The sequence below is a fragment of the Passer domesticus genome, chromosome 12 (genome assembly GCF_036417665.1).
Source record: "Passer domesticus isolate bPasDom1 chromosome 12, bPasDom1.hap1, whole genome shotgun sequence".
NCBI classification, from domain to species: Eukaryota; Metazoa; Chordata; class Aves; order Passeriformes; family Passeridae; genus Passer; species Passer domesticus.
Window position 1 is genome coordinate 10,067,460 of NC_087485.1, and position 24,366 is coordinate 10,091,825.

The 24,366-nt window shown below is 38.8% G+C and overlaps 1 long non-coding RNA gene across 1 annotated transcript in view; it reads right to left on the reverse strand.

Moving 5' to 3' along the window:
• The window catches only part of LOC135279602 (uncharacterized), a 58,116-nt gene extending 39,272 nt beyond the window's left edge, over nucleotides 1-18,844 (reverse strand). Inside the window, exons 1-3 of the long non-coding RNA XR_010346821.1 lie at nucleotides 16,961-18,844; nucleotides 13,762-13,872; nucleotides 4,422-4,520 (exon numbers count right to left, since the gene is read on the reverse strand). This is a non-coding gene — a long non-coding RNA (uncharacterized LOC135279602). The remainder of the gene's footprint in view (nucleotides 1-4,421; nucleotides 4,521-13,761; nucleotides 13,873-16,960) is intronic.
• Between the last annotated feature and the right edge of the window lie 5,522 nt (nucleotides 18,845-24,366).

A 24,366-nucleotide genomic window follows, 5' to 3' on the forward strand; every position in this document is an offset into this window, starting at 1 on the left:
ATGTACTATCCTTTGCCCACCCTCGTTAGGTTTTAATTCCATATATCCTGTATCAATGCAGCAGTCTGCTGAAAAACTGATTTCTTGTCCTTTGCAATCTCTGTTAAAGTCATGACAGAACTTGCAAAAACACAAACTGGATTCACTCAGGAGCAATTTTCTTTTTTGCTATGAACAAAGCTAGCAGCAGTTGTGACAAAAACAATACAACCAGGTTTAGTGACCAATCAAAAAAAGGCCAGGAACGAGATCAAGTGTGAACCCTGCTGAATTCCATTTGTATTTTCCTTTTTTTGAATCTTCAGCTGTTATTAATATTTCAATACTAGACTGGCAATATTCAGTACCTGATGGAGATGAACATTACTGAAAACAAGAACAGCAGGAGTAGATCATTCTTTAGGTTTTGGATTTTTGATAAGCCATTGCCATAATGAAATCTGTCCAACTGCTCAGGAAAATCTGGCAAAGTGAAACAAGATCCTTTCGCCCGAACCCCATAACACAGAACCTGGTGCCAGATGACTTTACTTCTTGCATGCGTAAAATTTGCTTCAGTCAGTTGACAGAAGGTTTGGGGTTTTCCAAATATTGTGAACCTGGTTGAGATTATTGAAATCCTCAGCTCTAGGAGTGTTGGGTTACTGTTCTTTTAAAGCATGCTTCCTCTGACAACAAAATGTAATTAAGGGGGGCATCGCTGTCACGTTACGGTCTCTTTTTAGAAGGTCTGGAAGTATGTAAAGAGGGCATAGCAAAAGTTGCTTAACCTCCTTAGAAATAAATGTCCCTAACATTTTTACGTCTTCTCTTTGGTCCATTATTGGTCACAATGATGAAACAATTTAAAGGAGAAAAGGTCATGGCAAAGCAGTGAACTTTATATGCTCTTCAGTGCAATAAAAGTTACTTAACGTATTAGCATGGGAAAGGCATGCCTGGCAATATGAGGGAAGAGGATGGATTTCAGATTCTCAGTAGGCCGTTCAGAGAAAAAAGTCTTTGGGTATCTGGGTGAATCAAACACCAAAAAAAAAAAAAAGAAACGCAAATTTTCCATCTTATCTAATTTCACTAAAAGGGAGAAAAACAAGGTTCAACCCTTCCATGCAATACTCAATACACATTAAGTATCATGGAAACCCAGCTACCTCACTTCCAACAGATGTGCTGTACTGAGGGCTCAAAAATTGCAACGGTTGAAATCATCTCTAGTTTATGCCAGAACTTACAGGAAAAAGAGATAAATTTGAGTAATGAACATTATTTTAGGTTCTATATTGAAAAATAAAATTATGCCTAATTTTTTGTCTTATTTTCTATTTTGATTGCATATAGCTGGGGTATGAAGGAAAATTCTTAAACCATCTCTGAGCTGTTCAAAAGCCAGCACTTTCTAGAAAAATTACCTTTTCCTCCTTGTTCTCATGCTGCCAATACAAACACCACTCCTTCTAATAATGCAAATACTTTCAAAACTTTTCCTTCTATTAAAGTCAATGATTATGCAGAAATAAATAGGAACTGAAATCCACACCCTTCTTGGGGTTTGCAATTTGGGGGTTTTGTTCTTTTTTTTTTTCTTTTTTTGCTTACATTTATTTTTTTTTTTAAAGAAAGAGTTAATTATCTTCCTAAGGCAATCATTTTTACTCCCTAATTTTAGAAACTTTCATATATTATTTCCCAGAGTATGTTCTCCTTCAAATCTCAGCATAAATCCTTTTTAAAGCTTATTTGGCTTTTCACCATTCTGGAGGTTCACATTTTTATGTATTTCTGGCCAGTGTCAAAATAATTTTTTTTCCCAGCACCCTATTTTAAAAAATTTTTTGAAGTTTGTTTGCGTTGTCTCATAAACCTTCACAACATCAACTGATTCCAAAAATTGTACTGATTCAGTCAGAAAAGAAACATATTGTACCATGTGACCAAATAAAATCACCCCAGACTCAAGTCCTTAATATTCAAAACCTCCATGAGTGAACTGTAACCAAGAAGAATCCATTATAATAATTTGAAAAATGAAAACTTGAAAAAGTTGTATCTGTTTCTGAACAATTCATGAGCACAGAATGAGGCACAATTCATAGAATGAATTATTCTTTGTGAATTATTGGACCACTATTATCCTCATAACCAATGAGACACATGATTTACATTTCTTTTACAGGCGATAGTAGCTAATTGATGTCCTGGTGTGATATGGAATGAAGCACAGTCATATAAATAAATTGTTTCCTAAATTCTTCACAAAAACACATTAATATCTTTGACACCATGCAATTGTATGCGGTGAACACTGCTAAGACAGTAATCGTGTCATCAAGAGTTAATTTATTCTCAGCAAGTCCATGTAATGCAGATATTAATCTCCTGGAGCACACACTGTTGTTCGGGGTTAAAACATTCACAGTTTCTGAAACATAAACAAGTCTCACACTCACAGCTGTTCTCCAAGAGCCAAACAGAGCTGCTGCTCAGTGAGGATTTGTCACTTTGCTGCCTTTTTGAAGAACAAGTAAAGAAATTCAGAATACAAAGTGGGGGGTGAACTTGTTCATATTTCCACAGACTTTTCTGCTACCTCTGGGTTACAGCTATCAAGTTACAGATGTGTATGAACTCTTACAAAGTGAGAAATGCAGCTCTTGGCGAGTGGCATGGCTACACAAAAGACTCAGAAGAAACACCCCTTTGAAAGGACAGTTTTAATGCAAACAGGGCTTAAAAAACTCCAAATCACTTCTTAAACCCATCTTGCTGTGTTGCCATCTTACAGTTCAAAACGGACAGAGCACACCCCCAGAGCAAAGCTGACACTTGGGCAGAGCTTCAGATTGCTTTTCCAGCAGCCAGCACACAGACAGGGACACCACCCAAGTGACACCAAGTGACCTGTGCCACCTCCAGCAGCCAAGAAGAGAAGTGGCCTCTGAGCAGGTGGCCACCACAAACCCCACATGCCTTTAAGTGTTCAGAATAAGGGCAAGGTACCCCCTGGCCCCTGTCTGAGGCAGCTGTGCTCAGAGCAGGAGGAGGATGGGTCCAGCCCTGCATTCTCCATGCTGCTGCCTCCAGGGAAAGCTGTGAATGAGGAGATTTGATACACTTCCCTGAGGTGTAATTTAAAAAAAAAAATCTATCTTTCTTTCTTTTTCTCCAGTTGGCTGCCTTGACTATGGGCTCAGGACAACCACTGTATGATATCTTCATCAGCCATTTGAAAGCTCTGGGTCAGAAGCTCTGAGATTTGAAGGTAGAGGCATGCTAATTTGCTGAATGGCCCTTTTGACCATAGTCAATTTCTACTAATTAGAAAAAAGAAATAATTAGCTAATGTTGGTGAAGAGCTTTGAAGATGAATAAGCTATGGGGAAAGCACTAGGCATATTAGTGGGAAACAAGTTTGATCCTTTTTTAAATTTCTATTTAAGTAGCTCAAAGTGATTATAAATGGACCAAATGGAATAGTTAACCACTATAAGATTAATACAATGTCTTTGGGGAAATTACAGTTTATATTATACAATTAAGTATTATACAATTGCTTTATTTTAAGGACTCCTCCTTGGAATTTTCTATTTAGTTCCGGTCAGTATGCTTTTTATATGTCATTTAATCCTTCCTCTAATTTGTACAAGTAAATTATAATTACTATATAATAATAATAATAATGGCAATGGTTAGACAAGTAAATGTGAGTCTGCACCTGAGAAATATCATGTTATAAAACAGTAAAGTAGAAATTACTCAAGCAGGTTGTTTTCCATTCACTGGATGCTTTGTCTGCTTGTAACTCTTTTCAGAACAGCGCTGTGACACGTTCACAGGGTGCAGACAATGAGCCACATCCTGAACTGGTTATATCAGCACAGCCCCATTCCTTATCACAGTCTCAGCAATAGTTACCCCACTTCAAAACTAGGTGAAAATGGCAAAGCAAAAGAGGAAGATCCCCTTTCTTCTTGCTAAATTCTGAAGGTATCTGATATGAAAACATTTCTAGAAGTCTCTTTACTTTGCAAAAAGAGTATGGGAAATGCTGTCCAGTACTGAAACATTGCTGGGGCACTCTGCAAGTGAGAGCACTCTGTTTGGACAAAAATATTATCTTCATTTCCAGCTCCTATAAAAAAGATCAATCTTTTCCTATTACCACTGGACCATCTGGGTATGTGTCCAGGTACTTCAGCTCCAGCAGCGTGACCAGAATTCCTGCATGAGTAACACACTGTACTCCTCCTGCAGGAAGGACTATACTTTAGCTTGCCACACCAGCCACTCCTCAGAGACACCTCTGCAGCACATATTAGTGTGTGCTTCTCTTCTCCCCTCCCTTTTCAAAGTGCCACTCAGAAATAATTTACCTGCTGTCAGCTGGGATGATAAATGGAAGATATATTTGGCAACCTTCATACCTGGTTTCCTTCTTGGCACCTCCTCTTGCTTGTAAAGCTCAAGATGAAATTACCATCCTGCTGTCATTACTATTCCATTGCCACAAACCAGCTGGACACCTTATATAGGATGTAGAGAAAAGAAAGGAGTAAAATAAGCTTTGGATTTATGTGTTGATTCCTACCCTGCTCTGTGGACACATGATGCAAAGCCCTTGGGTCAGATAACATATCATTTTGTGTAGGAGTAAACTAAATGAGGTGTCATGACATGAAAACTCAAGGCTTTAGCATCTTCTGGTATCTCAAGTCCAAATAAAAGTAAGAGGAATGTAGCTCCTTCCTGAGATGCATCTGCTGGATTGACCTAATGCACCGCGTGGGCTTCGGAAACAAAGCCCAGACTCCTTGTCTTCTGCATGTGGCAAAAAAAACTAATTATATTTTGGTCAGAAAAATGAACCATACAGTGTACTTGGCTGCTGTAGGACCCACTGACAACTGGACTGTTTTGAACTGGTCTTTAAGATGGCTTCTTGAATTGGGTAAAAAATATATTAATACATCTTAATATTTGTTTGTTTACTGTTTACAAAATGAACAAGTAGTAGGTAAGCTCAGGAGCAAATATTTTAGTGAAAATGTGCTCCAAGCCTCAAACAGATGATTATAACTTCAGAGAAGGTTGACAGTCTGCCAGGCAAAGCAAATCAAATCACAGGGGATCAGCACGAAGAACCTGTTGTTCTCACAGACCCAAAGTTCAGTTTCAAGGAACTTCAACCATGACAAATCATGAGTTTGTGGATGGCAGTACACCAGGGATGGGTCATTCTCATGTACTACTGATCCCCAGGGTGAGGGAAGTCCAGAGGGAAGGAGCTTGAGTGGCATTTCAGCTTTTATATCACAACGGAGGACAGTGAACAGCTTTTTGGAGTGTGGCTCTGTGGCTGGAGCCCTGCATTTCCTCAGCAGCTCTGCTGTCCATCCCCCCCACTTCTGATGTGGGTCTGGGCTGTGAACTTCAAAGCAGCATGACAGGAATATTGCAAAAAACTATCAGGAATAAGCCACTTATTTTTCCAAATAACCAGTGTTTCTCTTTTCCCCCCAGACATTTATTCTTATCCTACTCTGTAGTAATAGCTAGAAAATGACATATACATAGCTGTCTACCATAAAAAAATAGCAGCAAAAGAGAGTTGTACTCCAAACCAGTCTACTAGGAACAAGTCCTTCCTTAGAAGTAGGAAAAAAGCCTACAAAATAGACAAAGCATGTGAATTAACAAGTGCCACGATTTCCAAAGCCACTGAAAGCAAAGGAAGATCCAAGAAAACACTGATATTTTTATATATATATATAGGGATGTTCTATCAGATCTTGCAATGTGACAACAACACATGTCAGTATCAGCACAGGTCCTGCTGGCAACACCTTGAAAACTGTGTGGAGGTATAGAAAGTAAACAGCACTAACTGTGATTTCCATGATAAAATAAGAATGTAAGGAAAGTCTCTTGGGATCCATAATCTGGAATTGTCACAGGATACAGATTGTCTGTCTTTCTGATAAAAGATGTCAGTTCCTTTTCTGGGATTTAAACAGAAAGAAGCACTTGTGATTATTAGGCTGGCTGTATACCATGAGGGCTGTTGACAGAATCACTACAAACAGCAGATGTGTCTGCTTCAACCATCAATGTTCCTGAAACTTCTGCATCAAAAGAGCAGTGCAGCCCAGTCTCAGCCACAGAAAATGCAATTTCCTGACTCCAGAGCTTTTATTTTGCCCTAATACACATAATAGAACAAATCTAAAATTTGCTGGTATCTATACAGATCAAATACTAGACAATCCCACATTAGGCATCCATAATTTTAAAAAGCAACTGATTGATTAATCTGGGGGAAGCTGAGGTGGTGGTTGCCATTTTGCAGAGCTGGAAGCTGACACTCTGGGGGTATGTGTTGTTTCATGGGGAAAGAATGTGCCCACTGAGCCAGCACAGCTCACCCTTTGTGGGAAGCTCTCCTGGCTTTCAGAAGGGCATCCCAAGCTGCAATATGCTACCTTGAAAATTATTTAAGAAGTGCATCCGACACTGAGAATTATTATACTCGAGAATATTGAATACTCCAAAGAAGACCTGAGACAGAAATATTGGCTTGAAAACTGTTGCCAATCCAGTGACCAGAAAAACAAGCCCTGAATAAAACAGACTTGTTGCTCAAGGTCCATTTTAAAGCATAGGACTGAAAATAATTCTCCAATTGCCAGTAAGAAAGCAGAATTCGCATGAGCTCTCTGAAAACAGGTCTCATTTTGCACAGGCTGGCTGGTGAAGATTTGCACAGCAAACATCAGGACCTGCACTTCTGTGAATTCCTAGGAAAGGTGAGGGTGGAGCCCCGTTGTGCTGGGAGACATCACTCCAAAGCTTAAATAGCTCTTGTCAGAGCACAGTGCTGGGTGTGAATGGGTCTGTCCCGCTGGGAATGACCATGCTCTCCTAACGTCAGGCATCCCGCAAAAGCCAACCAAAGAGGGACAGCAAACATGCCCTTTTCTTGTCTGATGTTTGCCCAGCTGAAAATGCGCAGCTCTCAGCCACTCCAGAGATTTCCTCACACACTCAACCCAGTATAAACCAGGTTGCTCTTGTTTCTTGCACAGAACCAACCGCAGGTGCAAACAGTAAACTCGAGAGCGTCACACACTGCCCTGTGAGTCATCATTTCTGCACTGGTTTCAGGTGTACACCACTGCCACAGGCACAGGACTGTTTTCCCTCCTGCATACTTGTAACCAGACTAACTCTGCTCTGATCAGCGGCTCTGCACCTGGGTACCCAAGAAAAAGAGACTTTATCCCCCAGCATTACAGCTGGGAGCCTGAAAGCATGGGTTTCTGCATTCAGTTCTTGCAGAACACCATTTCCACCCATCCTGCTGCTTGTGACTCACATCTGCTTTACTACCAAGTGTGGGAGAAGTGCCTCAGCCCTGCCTGTGCTCCTCCTGTGGTTCTTCCTGCTGCCCACAAGGTCAGTCCATCATCTGCAAGCATAATGCAGGCACCCATGAAGATCGTCCCCTCCCTGACCACTTCCAGACTGCTACACAGCAACACCATCATCCAAAAATTCTCTTTATGGCTTGAATGGCTATCCAGAAAAAGAAAAACCACACACCTCATAACAATGACCTGTCTTCTACAACAGGTAGAGGACCCAGGAAAAGAGGAAATTCAAACATAAGTGGACACTGGTTCACACTAAATAATACAATCCCTACCGCTGATATCTAGTGCAAGGGCAAAAAAAAAAAAAAAAAAAAAAAAGAGTTAGAGCTAGAATCCTGTAAATCTGCCAGTGTTGATGTTGCTGACAGCTTCAGTTTAAGACCCTGAGATGAGCTCAGTTGTTACAGCAGGACACTGATAATGCCAAGATTGCAGGTTTGATCCCTCTATGGGCCATTCATTCAAGAGCTGGATTTCATGATCCTTGTGAGTCCTTTCCAACTCAGAATATTCTGTGATTCTGAATAAGGCCAATATTGTTCATGCAAATCAGAGCTCTGCAGTGTTTAAAAAATGTTCCTGTCATCATGAATCAATATTCATGGTATTTCTTCACCTGTGCCCTCTTCTCTCTTCCCTACATCTCCACTGAACCTTTTTTTCACCCCTTCCCCAGAGCACACCAGCTAAATGCCCAGCATGTAATCTATGTTGAAGAGCAAGTAATTTTATTAATTAATCCAGGAAGCTGGATATTCCAATATTTTTCAGGCAATTTCTTTCATCGGAAGCCTGGATGTCAGTTGATTTTCTGCATGTGTGTGATGTCAGGGGAACACAGTGAAGAGACAAGTCAGCTTCATGGGAGGGTGGGTGCTTTGTGTCGAAAGCAGGGAGCTTCCAACAGCCAGATCCAAACCACTGGAATCAAAAGAAACACTCTTTTTTCATTGACTTCAGTGGGCTTTGGACCAAATCCTTAAGCTTTACTAATTCAGCCCTGTTAGAAAACTCAGCTTTGCAGAATTAGAGTGACTGACTTACAGATGCCTATGCCCACTTTAATATTTGTCGTACTCTGATAAAAGCATCATGTCATTTCTTTTTCTCTTTCCTTCTTCTTTTTTTTTTGAAAATACATTCTGATTATGCCAAAAGGGCAAATGGCCAGTTTAACTGACTTGAGCCTTTGATCCTTGGGAGTACTTGTCTCTTCAGCAAAGTTCTCATTTGAAGTGCTTTCAGCACCTGATTTATTAACAGTCGGGTGGAGTTAGGCCGTTTTGCAATTCCTGAGAAGCTGATAATAAATCTGATTCTTGTATCACAGGTGGTGCTGATATTTTTAGCTGGATTGCAAAAAAATTCATAAACTGAAACAAATGTTCAATCTCTATTGATGCTTCCATCCTGGAGTCCAGAAAGCGACTCATGTTGTCCATTCTGGTGGACATTTTGCCATTCACAGATTTCCTCTCTCAATACTCCAAATTCAATCTTTTAAATGACTTCTCCTCATATTATACTCATAAATTTTATTTTAATAAAAATCGGTGCCTAACAGGCATAAACAAAAAATGCCAAAAACCCACCTTAATTGTTTTTCAAACCTTTTGCACATTTTGTTTAAAACAGATGTTTCCCTAACTTGTCACTGTGATGAAAGGAAACCCAATATCCCCTCTGCTTTCCAGTGCAGAGCTGCAGAAACAAGGAATGACAGAGGAAGAGCAAAAACCATCTTAACTGGGAGGTGATTATTACAGCTAGAAGAGAAAGAGCTAGGACACATGCTGGTGGTGTGAGCCCAAGTATTTGAACATTCTTGTTATCTTTTTTCTCACAGTCTAGATTAATTTTAAAGGCTGCATCTGTGTGGTTCAATACTCCAGCTGAAACAAAGTCAAATAAACTCCACCCACCTGTTGGGCAACATTCTGCAAATCCAGTATTAATGTCACGTTCCTAATTATATTTCACTTCTCCTGTTACATTTTTGCTATGATCCCGTCTTCAATGAAAGCAGCTTTCATCTTAAACACAGTTTTTCTTAACTTCCCACTTACTCCCTGAAACACCATTCATGGTGCACAGCCTTGTCATAGTTCTGATTTTCATGGATAATCTTAATCCCAAGTTTATAGTAAAGTATTAATTGTATGTTTTCTTTCTGTCTGACTCATCCTTGACTGTCTTAAACCATGCTTAGTTTATAAAGCCATCACAAATGGTGTGATACATTTGAACAAGAGCCAAAAGCTTTGTAAAGATCCTTTGCTGCCTGTAACAAAGCAAAACAATATTTCTTTTCTTTCAACAAACTGCCACGTTGCCTTTGATATGAAAGCAATGTTAGGCAAAAGAGACAATATGCATAATCAACAAATATTTCTCCTTTATCAGAGGGTATTTTCTGCCTGGTCAATGTGAAAACTGGATCCTTTACAGATTGCTGCTCATTCAGTAAACAATGCAAGCCAGTGTTTAAAATATGTAACTGCTAAAAGGATGTCATATGCAAACAAATCAGGTATTTAGGTCCAATAGCTTGACAGTCTCATATGTCATTTCAAAGGGGTCTTTTTGTTTTAGGGCAATGGTGATTTTCTTCTCCAATACCACTATCCTATAATTTTGAGAGTAATTACAACACAGATGGAGGAGCAAGAGGCACAACTGATGAGAATCATCACTCCTCCTGAGGAAGCAGAGTCTCTAATTCTACCTTTTCCCATTCTTTTCTCCTGTCTTTGTCCCATACTATACTCAAGGAATCAAGAAAAATAGCTATACTGGTTTTCTTTTCTGAATAAACAGTGCTGCACGGATGTGCTTTTAATGTGAAACACAAGCTTTGTTGTGATCATTTCCTAAGCATGATGTTTAAATGGAAAATAGAGCACTTGGGAAAACCAGTCTGAATTCCCTTCCCCAGATGCAGCCTGCTGATGTAGAATTCAGACTTAAACAGGGAAGGAGACTTTCTCCTGTACTGCAGACATAAATCTTTTCTCAGCATTGCTGGAAAAGGCTCTGCAGCTTACATAGGTGAGACAGCTGTGAGGAAATAAAGAAGGATTTGCTATGAGAGAGCTTGTCCAGTTTTCTGCCTGCAAAAGATAAGAATGCAAGTTGATGGGCATCCTACTGCACAGATGGCAATGAAACCACTATGTTCTCCTTCCAGAAACACAGGAAGAGATAGGATCCCACAGTGGATCCTGCTTTATATTTCTTTCTCCTTAGACTTTTTCAGTTTGGTTGGGGTTTTTTGGTAGACAATCGCATATCCACAGATAGTTAAGATACTTGAAGCATTTCCTAACATTGAGCTCTTCTCTTCTTAGCACTAAGCTATGGCTAAAGCTCTGTTTTCCAGTTTGCAAAGCTGCATTTAGCTGAGGGTTTGAGAAATCTTAAATCTTATTCTCACTAATCACTAATAGGTTCCAGACTAGGAATGTCAGTCTCACTGATCCAGCAAAAATTTTACCTTACACCAGGGGTTTACTCCCCAGCTGTCATCGTCCTGTTACCCAGGAGGAGCTGCATGAATCCATCATAGCTGCTCTCAGAAGTGGGTAATTTGTGCCTCTGTATCAACACCCAGATGCCAAAAAAAAAAAAAAAAAAAAAAAGCCAAAGTGTTCTCAATGAGTGAACTGCATTTATATCTGCAGATCTCAGACCAATCAGTCTTCACAGAACAAGTCAGTGCAGCCCCTGACTTGCTGCAACTGGCACCAAACTTTTATAGCTGCAAGGAACTAAGATTGCAGGCAAAGATCTTTCAGATAAGCATGTCCTGGCTGAAGTCTGAACATAGTTGTAGGGATGTGACACAGGAGTTACAGAGGCATGCATTTCCTACCCTGGGCTCTCCCATGCAGGGAAATAGTCTCTGGAGATGTTAATCTGCAGAGGTTTGAGGACAGATTTGCACCAAGAGTGCAGAGCCAGCAATCCAGAATGAAAATGTGCACCTCCTTCTGAACCTGCATGCTTGTGCTGATATAGATGTGGGCCCCAAAATATGTGTGATAGAACTTCCCATGCCTCTGCTGCCAGCTGGGGACAAGAAAAAAACTCTGAATGAAACAGCAGCTAAATCTACCAATGCCAAACAGTCCTGTTTTTTTCTAGAAGAGAGTTTTAGTTACTTGATTCTCTCTGTTTTGTTAACAGTTGTAAGGAGAAGCAGGAATGTTGGAAGTGTTTGAGAGCTGACATGACAGAATGCCACAGCCTTTCAGTGTCTCAGTGATCGGCTGTGTAAATTAGTAGCTAGACCATTTTACAAATGTATATTATTTACCCAGCAGATGCTGTTACGGTCTCTTGTGTAAATTCGTAATTAGACTATGTACTGCTTTGTGAAAATCCTTTAATAACAAAGGTGTCACTGGGTGCTGAAATAATTAAATCAACCCATTTGAAAGAACACTAGTTCACCACTTCGACTTGGGTGATATAATATTACACATTCTTGTAAAAAAAACCAGAGAAATTGAGAATGATCAGCTACAAAACATCAGATACAAGGGATAATATTACCCATTCAGTAGCTTTGGGTTTGGCATGAGTCTAGTGTCACAGTTGAAAAAGTTGCAGCCAACATACCAACAGCACAGACAAAGAACAGATGATCCATCTCCTCTGCCATCTATCATACACAGCATTGCCAACTCTAGGGCTTTACCAGCACTGACATTTAAAACAAAGTATGTGTCAACCATATTAAATAATATACCAAGCTGTGGGTTATTAAGTGTGGGGTAATTTGACCACAGCAATTAAACTGAGATTAAAGAATGATAAAGGCAATGTTATATGCACTGTTCAGTGAGGTTTTTGGAACATATGGAGTCCTGAATATTTCCAAGTGTGAAAGCCACATCAGTTCTTAAGGCGCATGTCAGTCCCAATCAACACACCCCTCCTGTGCCCCCCCTCCTCCCTTCCCTCTGTGAGATGTTGCTCTCAAATGGCAATAGTTTTCATTCCACATACATTCAACCAATGAAATGTCTTCTGACTTCTGTCTCCAGACTGCAGCCCCAGAAACATGCTAGCAGAGCGAGGGTTCAGCATGGTGGCACAGTAAAAACACAGGATTTGTCAGGCTGTGCTGCAGGGCAGCAGGGAGTGGGTAATCCATGGACAGCCACTGTGCACACAGGCCACAGACTCACAGACAAACCATTCATTTTCAGACAGTAAGCCTGTGGAATATCTACTCTTGCCTCCTCAAAGGGTTTTCTGATTGAAGTCTAATGGGGAATTTGCACACAACCATCTTGTCTGCACACAAACAACTGTATCCAGTCCAGGCAAGTTAAATCCACAGAAAACTGAAATCTAAAGGGCACAAGGCAGCTCATCAGCAATCTGTTCTCACTTCATGTCTGCAGGCATTACCCCTTCCAGCAAGGTGGCCAGACAGAGAATCAGTGAAGAGCTCAGGTCTGCAACAGCCAACAGGAACATTAGAAAATCAGGGTCAGATTTTCCTATGTATGACCCTATTCCCAGAAATATTTCACTATTTAAAAGAAAAGACAAACATAAAATTGAAGGTGAACTCACATTCCCAAATGACACAGTTACCAAACACACTGTGAAACTCTCCTCAGGTATCTGGGGATCAGATTGCTCAGCAAGTGTGGGTCAGCTCTAACGCACCTGGCTTTAAAGTGCAGAAAGAAAAACCCTAATAAAACGATTGAAGCTCATAATCCACTTATAAACAATGTCTCTTAGGATAATCCTGATGGAGAAAGCCACCACAATGCTTCTCATAAATACCTCAGCCCTCCCTTTTTAATATTTTCAGGTGGCTGCCTTAGGTAGATCTTTGAAAATTTCAAGTAAACAACATTTCTCTAGTATTTGCTCACCCTGAACCAGAACAATTCAGGTATGGTAAATGGAGGTTTTTGAATACCTATCTGTTTTCTAAAAGCCACCTTTCCCAGAAAAAACACACAAACAAACAAACAAAAAAAAACCACAAACAAACAAACAAAAAAACTCCCAGCAGAATAGTAAAGAAAAATTTAAAATTAGCTACAGCAGTACATAAAAATAAGGCAACATTCTAGCAAAACATAAATGCAGAGAAATATATACATTCAGATAAGAGAATCTCCATGTAAAATGTCAAAAGAATACTAAAATATTGCCAGGACTGAATGAAGCATAAATAAGAAAAAAAAAAAAAATTAAAATTCCCGGGAAATAACTCAAATACCAAGCTGTCTGCAATTGTTAAAACAAACGGAACATACCCAGACCTGAGAGGATATTGACATCACTAAAATTTCAAACAGCTCACCTCTTATTTAGATGTATTGAAAAGAAGGCAATCCTTGCATGCCTTTCTCTAATATCGGTAAGAATAGAAGCAGTGCTGTTGCAGTAAACGAGTCTGCTCATCATTAGAACTCTTCATTTGAGTTTTCATTAGAAAGGAAAGGAAGACAGGGAGAAAAAAGAAAATATTAGGGCGATAATATTGAATATAGTTCATATAGTAGTAAATAGTATTATTACTAAATTTTATTACTACTAAATAAACTATTATATATATACTTTTACATATAATATTATATTATTACTGAATATAGTATTGAATAACTATTGCATATAGTTCCATTGTAGTGACCCCAAAGGAAGGCACTTAATATAAATCCAGCCTCTTCACTAAAACAATTTCAAAAAGTTAGTAAAATTGTTAATATGTTACATTTATATATATGACACAAAATGTATGCCCTCTACATTTCATTTCTCTCATTATTTTTACTGTCCTTCAAAGCTATATCAATATAATTATTTTTCTAACAATGTATATTTAATCTACTGAATTTCATTTGTGTTCTCTGGACCTTGAACACATCACAGATACTACACACCACTCTCTTATGCCCAGATGAAATTTTTGCTTTAAAAGAGAAGATCCTAGTGTGTAATAAACTGAATTTACCTCTAGTGAAGACAAAATTTATTCTAAGGGAAGAGAAAAGACCAGAACACAGTGGCCACAAAGACCTGGTCAGTCTGAAGCAGAAAACCAGACAACTTCTTCCTCTTCTGAAAGTTTCCTCTGGGTCAGGCCAGAGCATGAACCTCTCGTGATACAATGAGTGTTATTGATAAGGCATCGGACATGAGTTAGATCTTCCCAAAGGCAAAAGCAAACAGAGGTGGTTTCAGAACTAAAGCTGGCTCCTCATCACCTACAGGAATTTCTGAAGTCTCTGTGGGTGTCCAAGGCTGGTGTTAGTCCTAGACCTCAGGCTCTACAGCACCCAGCCCATCTGAGGGCCAGAACTGCCAAAGCAACCAGGACATGTTTTGTGGTACTGGCTTTCTGCTTGCCTGCTGTGTGGTGGCTCAGACTTTGCTTAAGGATACCTCTTTCAAGACCTGAGCAGCAATTTTTATTCTGCTGTTACAAACCATTTATCCACCTCTACCATTTACCATTAGCATTAGTATTGGCATTTTTTTTTCTCATTATTTGTTGTGTCTATGCCCATAGACCATGACAGTGAAATAGAAATCAACAAAATAAACCAGATTTTTTAATAGTGGACTCAGAAACTTCTCTGTGCTGTAATTACAAATGTCAAATTTCATGACACCTTTTTAATAACTGAGCTATAAACTTCTCAATAATGAGTGTTGTAATGGAAATGCTAAGCTTCTCTTTAGTGCTGTGGCATGAACTTGCTGCTATAATCAACTATTTTTATCAGTTAGTTGATTACACCTTAGAAAAATGACTGCTGGCAGCACAAGTCCTGTTTCATTAGAGACTCTCTTAAATACTCCAGTGTGGTAATACAACCAAGAACTAAGAGAAAGTAGGGTTGAAGAGTAAAAGAAATATTTAAAGAAAGATGAGGGAGAAGGGAGAAGTGTAAAACTTAGAGGGCAAGGGCAAGGAAGAGAGAAATATGTGCAATGGGTGAAGTCACTAGGCTTGTAATTTCCAGCTCTCACTAGCAATCAAAAGTGCTGGGTTGGTTTTTGCCCTGGGCCCTCTCTGCCCACGAAGCAGTGTCCTCTGCCACCCTGGGAATGTTGTCAGGAGCAGCTTCTGGGCTCCTCCTGGGTGCCTGCCTCTCCAGACAGCCTTGAAGTCCCGAGCTCTGTGGATAGAAGTCTACCACCACCACTAGGCAGTGGCACTGTAAGTTTTCATTCTTGATCAAGAAAACCTGTGATCTCCTGGTCATTTCTTCTCTCTGGTTTCCCTGAAGACTTCAACTGGCACATGTTCATCCACAGTGATGAGCCTGCAGATTCCTAAAGCTTTCTGTGACCCAGTTTGAGATACGTGGCACATGTTATACACCAGTCTAGACCAGATAGTTTATTCTCTTTCATAAGCAAGTTCTGAGTTTCTTTTACTGTTTTAAGTATGTGCATGGTACATTGAAAGCCTACATTATTTCCTGCATTAATAACATCTAACTTCCATTATATGCTCTAGAGGAGCAGAAGAGGACACAGGAAGAATATCAGCAGCCTGTCTTTTCCTGAAAGGTCTTTGAGAAATACAAGGCACAATGAAAACCAGAAATATTGTATCTGTTCTCTTCTCTTTAAAAAGTAAACCTAAAACTTTTAAAGCTTCATATTAAATTACCATTAACAGCATTATTTGTGCAGGTGCAGCTACATACTGAGCATCCCAAGGACACAGTGGCATCTTCTCTACTACAGTCAGCGGGAGCTGGGGACATGTTTACAAAAATCCTGCATTTAAACAAGAACTTTCACTTAAGAACTCTGTTATGATTTTGCTCAACAGTGCAGAGATATGATAAAGGGAATCCATAAGACACTTACTATACACTGTACAACTAATTATTGAAATGTGCAGACATAATCCTCTGACCTTGGAAAAAAAAATACAAGAATATGTAAACATAATTATGAAGGGCACACTGTTGCAATATGATGACAAGTAGTATTAAACATACAAATGGAGGGACATTCAAAGACCTTTTTTGCATGTACAGAAATTGTAGTTTGTTTTCTCTGCTAGCTTGCCAGGCAGCATTGTGCATATGCAGTTAATCATGTCTGTGTTTATACAGCCATATTGCAATTGCATTCAACTTTTCCTAACTCTTCCACATTTAAATGAGAACCATAATGCTGACCATTAGAGAGAGCCAAATTCTGTACTGTAAGGAGAGAAAACCAGATCCCCATGGATCTTATCTCAGTTACCACATGAGGAGGCATTAATTACATGGCTTTATAACCCTAATCCCTCAAAAATACTTTTTAGCCCTATTCCCCCAAAATGTCAGAATTTAGCCCATTTTCCGTTCAACTGTTTAAAAATTCCTAAAATCTTTTATGATCCTGCACTGTTGCAGAACTTCCTCCTGACTTGGACAGAGCCAAGATTAGACCTAAAGCAAACTCTGTCCTCAGCCTTTGCAGACAGACTGCACTGCATTTTCTTCCATTTCTTCCAGCCTTCAGGGACCAAAAGCCAGAGAAAGCCATACCCTTTACAGACAAGTCCTCCTGCCTTCCCAAAGGACTCCTTGTTCCACTTTTGTGGTCCAAAGATGCAGGAAAGTAGAAAAGAACACTAAGGAGACAAGAAGAAGAAATTATATGACCATTTTATATATTTAATCTCTACTAATTTCCCTGCCCTAGGTCTCTAATTCTCTCAGATATGACTTCAAAAAATACTTTTGCCTGAAATGTGTCCTCACACCCCCAACACTGACAGAATGAATATTTGCAGGTACTAATTTGGCATAGGTTTAAAAGTAAGGAAGAAAGAAAAAAGTAAAAATAGAATAAATTGATCAATTATATAAGAAGATCTATGCAAAAATGCTTTCAGCAAGATGCACATTGCAAGCCTCAGCCAGGCAGCCCCATTAATATGAGTGAAGGTGAGCCATCTGTGAAGGTGAGGCATTGCCTCAGAGTTTCACAGTCAGTATGAGCATCACATCCTCAGCCACGAGGCAAGTGTATCACAGGTGTATTCTAGGGCAAGAGCACTGGAGCATAGAAGAGAATAGCATCACTCTTAAATAAAGCTTTTTGTGGTTACAAAACAATTATAAGAGTTTTCAGAAAACTGCCCTGTTTTATTAAGCAGAAAAAGTCTCCACAATGTTGTGGAACAGCAATTTCTGCAAGTGAGTGAAGTATAGCCACTATCTTTTTCTTTTTCTTTTTTTTTTTTTGTAGCTTTAATTTGCTTGTTCTTTATGTTCATTGGCAGTTCTGCTGAAATGTATCTTTACAACCTATTGTCTTAGGTAAGATTATATCAACAGTTCCAGAAGGACCACTTTTAAAAATAAATTCTGCTTTCCCTTATCATTGACAGGAATCACATTTACATATTCTCCTGGTGGAACTGATAATGCACCAGATGATTAATGTGCCTCGATGTAGTGATACCTATAGACTGTTTGATCAATGTCTTGCAAAGAAAGTGTCTTTCATTCAGTATGCTCAGAGTCCAAAAATGCCCTGTGATTAATGTAACTAAATGTTTGGGGTCAGCTGAAGCTCCAGTTCTTGTTCCTGATTCAATATCAAACTAAAGATAGGTCACAGGAGAGTGGATTAGTCATGAGAAGAAAAAGTCTGACCATGCAACTTCAAACCACCTCCTTAAGAAAACCTAAAGAGTTCTAGTATTTTTCAGTTGCCACTACAGTCATCTGCACCATTTTTTCATCTCATTGTTAAACAGAACAGCCCAACATGCTAAGCCTTTTAATGCCAGGATATTTTCACTATAAAAATAAGAGGGTTTGATTCAGTCCTTGGCACTGAAGTTTGGATTTATTCAGATTTATTTATTACAGTTAGCGAACCATGAAAATCCAGCCTCTGAAGTTATTCCCCAAAGAAAGCACTTCATACAGTTGGAAGATAACAAAATGTCTAATGAATACTAGACCTTCTCCTGGTTTTATTTGATTATCTGGGGTAACACTGACTATTTCTGCTTGATCTTACATCAACTGTTTTGCGTCTTGTTAAAAATAGACATGAGATACAGGAAATACAGGGACCTGCTGAGGGATGACTTTCAATTCCACTCATATTTACTCTTGCCCTTGAATGTGAAGCAGGTGTAAAAGCCATTCAGCTAGTGAGAGAAAATGTCTCTTCTTGCAACCCTGCCAGCTCTTTTCCCACCTTTGTCTCATTTCAAACACATCCCTGACCAGGAGGAAAGAAAGTAGACTAAGGAAAGAGTTCAGATGCACACTCTCAGCTGGCTCCCTACATGGTGAACTTGGTTGCCTTAGGCTGTCCCTATAGTCATAGAAAGTCCTTGAAAATAAGTGAAGATAAATCCAGACCAAAATATGGCATGCTGGGAACAGATAAAGGCATCTTGTAGGACAAAGGCATCTTGTAGGACATAGAGAAGTTGGTGCTGGAATGGCTACTGGTTCCAGGAGAATAAAGGTGATGTGTAACTCCTTTAGTCCCACAAGCTGCTGCACTGCACCTCCCTGTCCTCAGCTCAGGTCTGGCTTCACACACCACACAAGAAATGCCTTGTGAATGTACAGGATGTATCCTGGGCTCTATCCAGACCCACTAATTCAGAAACCCCCTCCTATGCCACGCTGCCTCTTATGCTATTGAGCTGCCTCTCTTGTAGCCAGGCTTCACAAGGCCAAGTGGCATCATCTTATATGTAACATCTGCCAAAGAGAAAGAGGTAGTGAGATTCACCTGAAAACTGCTGGTTTCCAATGTAGTTTATCTTATACACCACAATGATCTCCAGAGTAAGACAATAAAAGAGCAGGTAAGAAAATATATTACTGATGAATTTTCACTCATCTCCTTATGTCCTCAGAACTGACTAAGACACCATTAAAAGTATAACCTGGGCCTTAAATTCCTGTGTTGCAAATGAGCCTTTCTGGCAGCAAAGCCCAGCTTGTGCCTTGCTGAAATTCCAGCTGATGAGGGTTCCAGCCCCTGACTTCTCTCTCTGATCAGGCAATACCTGCACACTTTGCATAAGGGAAGATGACAAACCTAGTACCAAGTTTACACTCATGAAATGTAATCAGCTTCAGTAGCTCCATTTCTTACTTTCCTTATAGCAAACAAAGGTTTCTCAGTCATGACTTTAACTGCAGCTAAAGACTAATTTCTAAAATTTCTTTTTTGTAACCCTCTTTCTAATGCTTTCCTTAAACACAGCTTAATTCAGTGTTTCACAACTACACTGTGGCCTTCAGCATCAACACTGACAAGAGCTTTCAATTTTAAGAAACTATAAGAGGCTCTGAGATTGTATTTATTATTCAAGGAAAACTCAAGACTAATAAACATATCGTAAATACTAATATAGCTGCAAAAGTTAATTAATGAAAAAGAACTATTATGAAAAGTGTTATCAATAATTTCAGGAATAACGTACATGCATAATGAATGAATTTTGCCCAGGGGTAATAGCTTGCATCTTGGCCTGATTTAGTATGGAGAAACTGCATCATAATGAAAGGCAGAATTATCACATAGTATAACTGTGAGCTTTATCACTGCTTGGTAGGATCCTAAAACTGTCATCAAAATGTTAAAATTGCACTCAGTTAAATGATCTCTATAATACAAAACTAAGTGCATGTGGATTTATTGCCCTCACAATAACATGAACAACTTCACCATCACGGATTTGTAAAATGCTAATTATTCTACTATAAAGATATACATCAAAATAAAACAAGACGGTGCTTTTAAAGAGGGTAGGCTTGAGGCAGGAACTTTACCAAATACGCTCTCTTGATTTTAAATATGGATTAAATTGTTTGCCATTTGAAAGGTTTGGGGGTTCCCATTTAATTTCTTGGGTAGTTTTGTAAGTGACATTGACTTAGGCTACTAAAACAAAGGATTTTTCATTTTTTGAGAAATATATTTGATCTGTTTTTTCAATGCCAGAATAAGAAGGTAAAAGTGACTTCCTTGCTTTGGGAAGAAGTTCAAGTTACAAAGTGCAATCAACCCCTGAGAAATGACCTGAACGTCTATGTCTGTTAAGGGATTCATTCTTGCACATACGCAAATCCAATGGAATAATAAAATTGAGTTACTTTGTAACAAAATAAATGTATTGGGAAAATAAGTGGATGCTATTTGCACACTCTTATATTTAAATTTTGTGTAGACAATATATGCTCAGCACAAACCATTACATCTCTAGCAAGGTTTTGCTATTATTTTAGAGGTTTTATTGCACCTCACCAGTAAACCAGCTTTTCATCATCAAATACCATCTAATTGTATACGAGTCTTATCAATGCACAATATAGCAAGGTTTTAAATTATATGAGCTCATAACGGGTTACACAAAATATGAACAGTGTTGTTCATCAAAACCTTAACTTCACACCTACCAACATTATTTAATTAAAATTATTTGTTAGAAGGAATATATTTAATCTAGTCTTATCTCTAGAGAGACTTTAATGTAGCCTTAAAGGTCCTGATTCTGCAAGGATACTTCTATCCTTTCAGACTTCATTTCCAGGTCTTAGGTTTTTAAGATTTTCACATTCATAATTCTGCAAACACAAACATTTGCAGATATGAAGGCCTGATCAGAAATCCCAACTCATCCATTATATATTTTCCTCAATCTTATGAATTAGCAAATTTATTTAAGTAACTTTGCAACGTTGATGAACCTATAATGCAGTATATATATAGTTCTGGGTAACTGGAGAAGGAGGCACAAATATGCAGGTAGTCTTCTTATTCAGTGGCAAAAAAATAATAATAAAATTAAAATAACAGTCAACAGTAGCATTCAAACAGTACCAAATTCAGTAAAATCCTGGAGGAAAAGTTAATCTGATAGAATATTTATTGGTTGTTATGATCACAGCTCTGTGGAATCCTTAGGATGCCTGCACAAAGTTCTCTAGTTTTTCCATGAACTTCAAAGGATTTTCACCTCTCTGCCTTATTTTCACAGGACTAGGGCTATTGTGAATCCATGAATATGTTATAAACCACACCTCAACTCCATACTAGGCCAAGAAGGATTTACTTAATATTCTCTAACAAGACATATTTCAGTTCCAAAATTAACTTGGTTTTGTTGCAATTCATTAGAAATACTATCCTTTTTCACAAAATGCTCAATTCTATAAAATCCAACTACATTTCTCTTTTTAAAAAAAAGCATCTCTGCTGTATTCATCTCAGGCAAATTAGTTTCTTCAAAAGCACATGAGCTTATTGGGAGGAACACTTGGAAATGATTGCTAAAGAGGAAGGTTGCATGGGGTACGTCTTCTAAGACATTGAAGAATGGAAGCAAATGGGAGTGAATGAACAAATTAATGATTAAGGAAGATTTTTTTTTTATTATTTATTCTGGAAGCTCTGTCCAGCTTGGCCTCCCAGGTTCGAGTAATCTTTCACTGTCAACATATGCCACGAGATTGATTCAATTAAGATTAGCGGCGCTAGAGAAAAAAAGTGGCATGGTTTACTTTTGATTAGTATTGTCTTTCCTCCCATCTCACAGTGGCTGTGACCCCTACAACCAAGATAGCTTAAATATATTAGATGATGAAAGTAAATCATTTGTCCAGTATGAATAAGCACAAGAGGAAACAAGCTTAATCACCACTTATATTTTAGATGCTTTTACATCTTTGCAAGGATTCTCTTTTCCATTTCACATATTGAATTTAATTGACTTATGATTAACTCTTACTCATATCTAAAATAAGGGCAATGGTGTAGAGCTGGAAAAAAAAGGGCAGGGTACTGAATACAGTTTACTGCATGAAGTAGTGTAATTCCCAATATAATTACCTTTGAAGGTGGATTAGTTTCTATCCCTCTTGCATCAGAAGTGCTTTAAGAGTATATAAAGGACACTTAGTTCCCATATCACACATTAGCAGGTAGATTACATTTGAAAATTAGCTGGAGACTCAGAGTGTTCATCTCCCTGCTGTCACTAGCATGGCCTACATTTTCTGCTGGTACAAATGGGATAAACTGTCTTGAAAACAATAGAACCAGACATACTTACAGTAGATGAGAATTTGACTGAAAGCCTGGGTTGGTTTTTTTTTTTTACCTTACATCAGAATGAAAAAGGAAGCTAATTCCCATATTATCCATTCTGGAGAAAAATGTTATGGCATTTTTTCTATTTTTCACAGTCTCCTAGGACACAGAAAAATGAAATAACTTAAATCAGACAGGTATCCTAGGCTTCACGGTAACGCAGATAATAATAGGTAAAGGAGCACCATTTGCTGCTCTAGTTATGTTTCTGTCACTGTATAAAAAGGTTTTATTCAGTTCAACAAAATAGATCATAAATCTAGTGCACAGTGTATTGCCTTTATGTTTCTGGAGCTACTTATAATTTAAAGGTTAACTACTACATCTATTTTAATTACAAACAAACTCAAAGAACAAGATCTCACCTTTAAGTGTTAAAATACAAAAACTGCAGACCAATGTTAGCCAACAGCAGCTTTTAGGAACATCATCTTGGCCAGCCACGGGCTGATTGTGACACAGAAATGAAGTTTCTTCTGACTTATGCTAAGATTTCAATCACGGCACAAAGATGTAAAAAGTACTTTTTAGCACTCATGATGTTTGATAGAAACACACGTAAATCACAAATATTTTTTCCTGAGATACATGAGGTGGGATCCTTGTCTGGATCCATATCAAGTACTACTGGTAGTGGGTTGATAGGTAAAGGACACCAACATAGCCTTTTATCTTTGCCCCAAATTCATATTCCAAACCAGTCTCAGCACTGAGTGTAATGAAATCAGAAGTCTCAGTTCAGTCCCTAGTGGCATTAGTTCACATTATAAAATCATTACACATCATTTGACAATGTTGTGCACTGTTAGCATAGAGAAGAACTTGTTCTGTGTCTCTGGGGGAGATGGTCCCCACAGAAAAGATCAGGTTTTTGTGTGATGAGGAGGTGCAGGGGCGAGTGCAGCTGGCTGGTTGATAATGAGCACTTTGATGTTTAGCGTTTTTACTCCCTTAACACTCATCAAGACCAATATTTGTCAGAATACAAAGAGGGGAAAAAAGTCAAATTGTTGTTTTCTAAAAGGGCAACTGAGTAACATTTACCTAGTACAAGTTTAAAGAGAAATTCAGATGTTGGAAAATACACAGAATGTATTAAAACAGCTTTGTCTGTTGCTATTCAAAACATCTTTGACTATTGTTAGACTGGAACTTCAATGTAAAAACATGGATGTTTTCCTATTTCCTTTCTTTTTTCCCCTTTTAAAGGCAGATTTACAGCACAACATCTGATCTCATACACTTGTCACCATGATACTCTCCAAAGGCCCTGAAGACAATGGATCCCTCCAAGCCAAGCAAAGGAGTGAGTGTCTGCAGACTGGGTGTCTAACTCTGCATCTGGGGGTTTGAAAAGCTCAGGCACAGCCTGCCTCAGCTCACGGTTTCCCCAGCACACAGTGGACTGTTTATAGCCTGCTTTCACAGCTTGCAGCAGCACATCTTTAATTACTGGGAAAGAATCCTGTCTTTAATTGTAGTTGAAAAAATAAGTCTCTTTGCAGGCCACGTAACAGGCTCTTTCTCAAGTGGGTTGAGCCACAATTGTAATTGGAATATAAAGAAGCAAGGACAAATAACTAAGCAGTTAATTAGCTCTGCAGTTTTAGTTAAATGCTACGTTGGCTTTTGAGTAATGGAAAAATCACCATTCCCAAGAGCATGGGTGAAACTAGCAGGACAGCTGCTGGAAAACCCAGTCCCCAGGGGTCACCCAGGGCACTGTACCTGCAAAGGCTGGGGATGGTAAAGTCAGGTAAAACTGGCTGGAAGCCATCAGTTTGCTACAGCATGAGAACTTCCTCGTGTTGGTCCT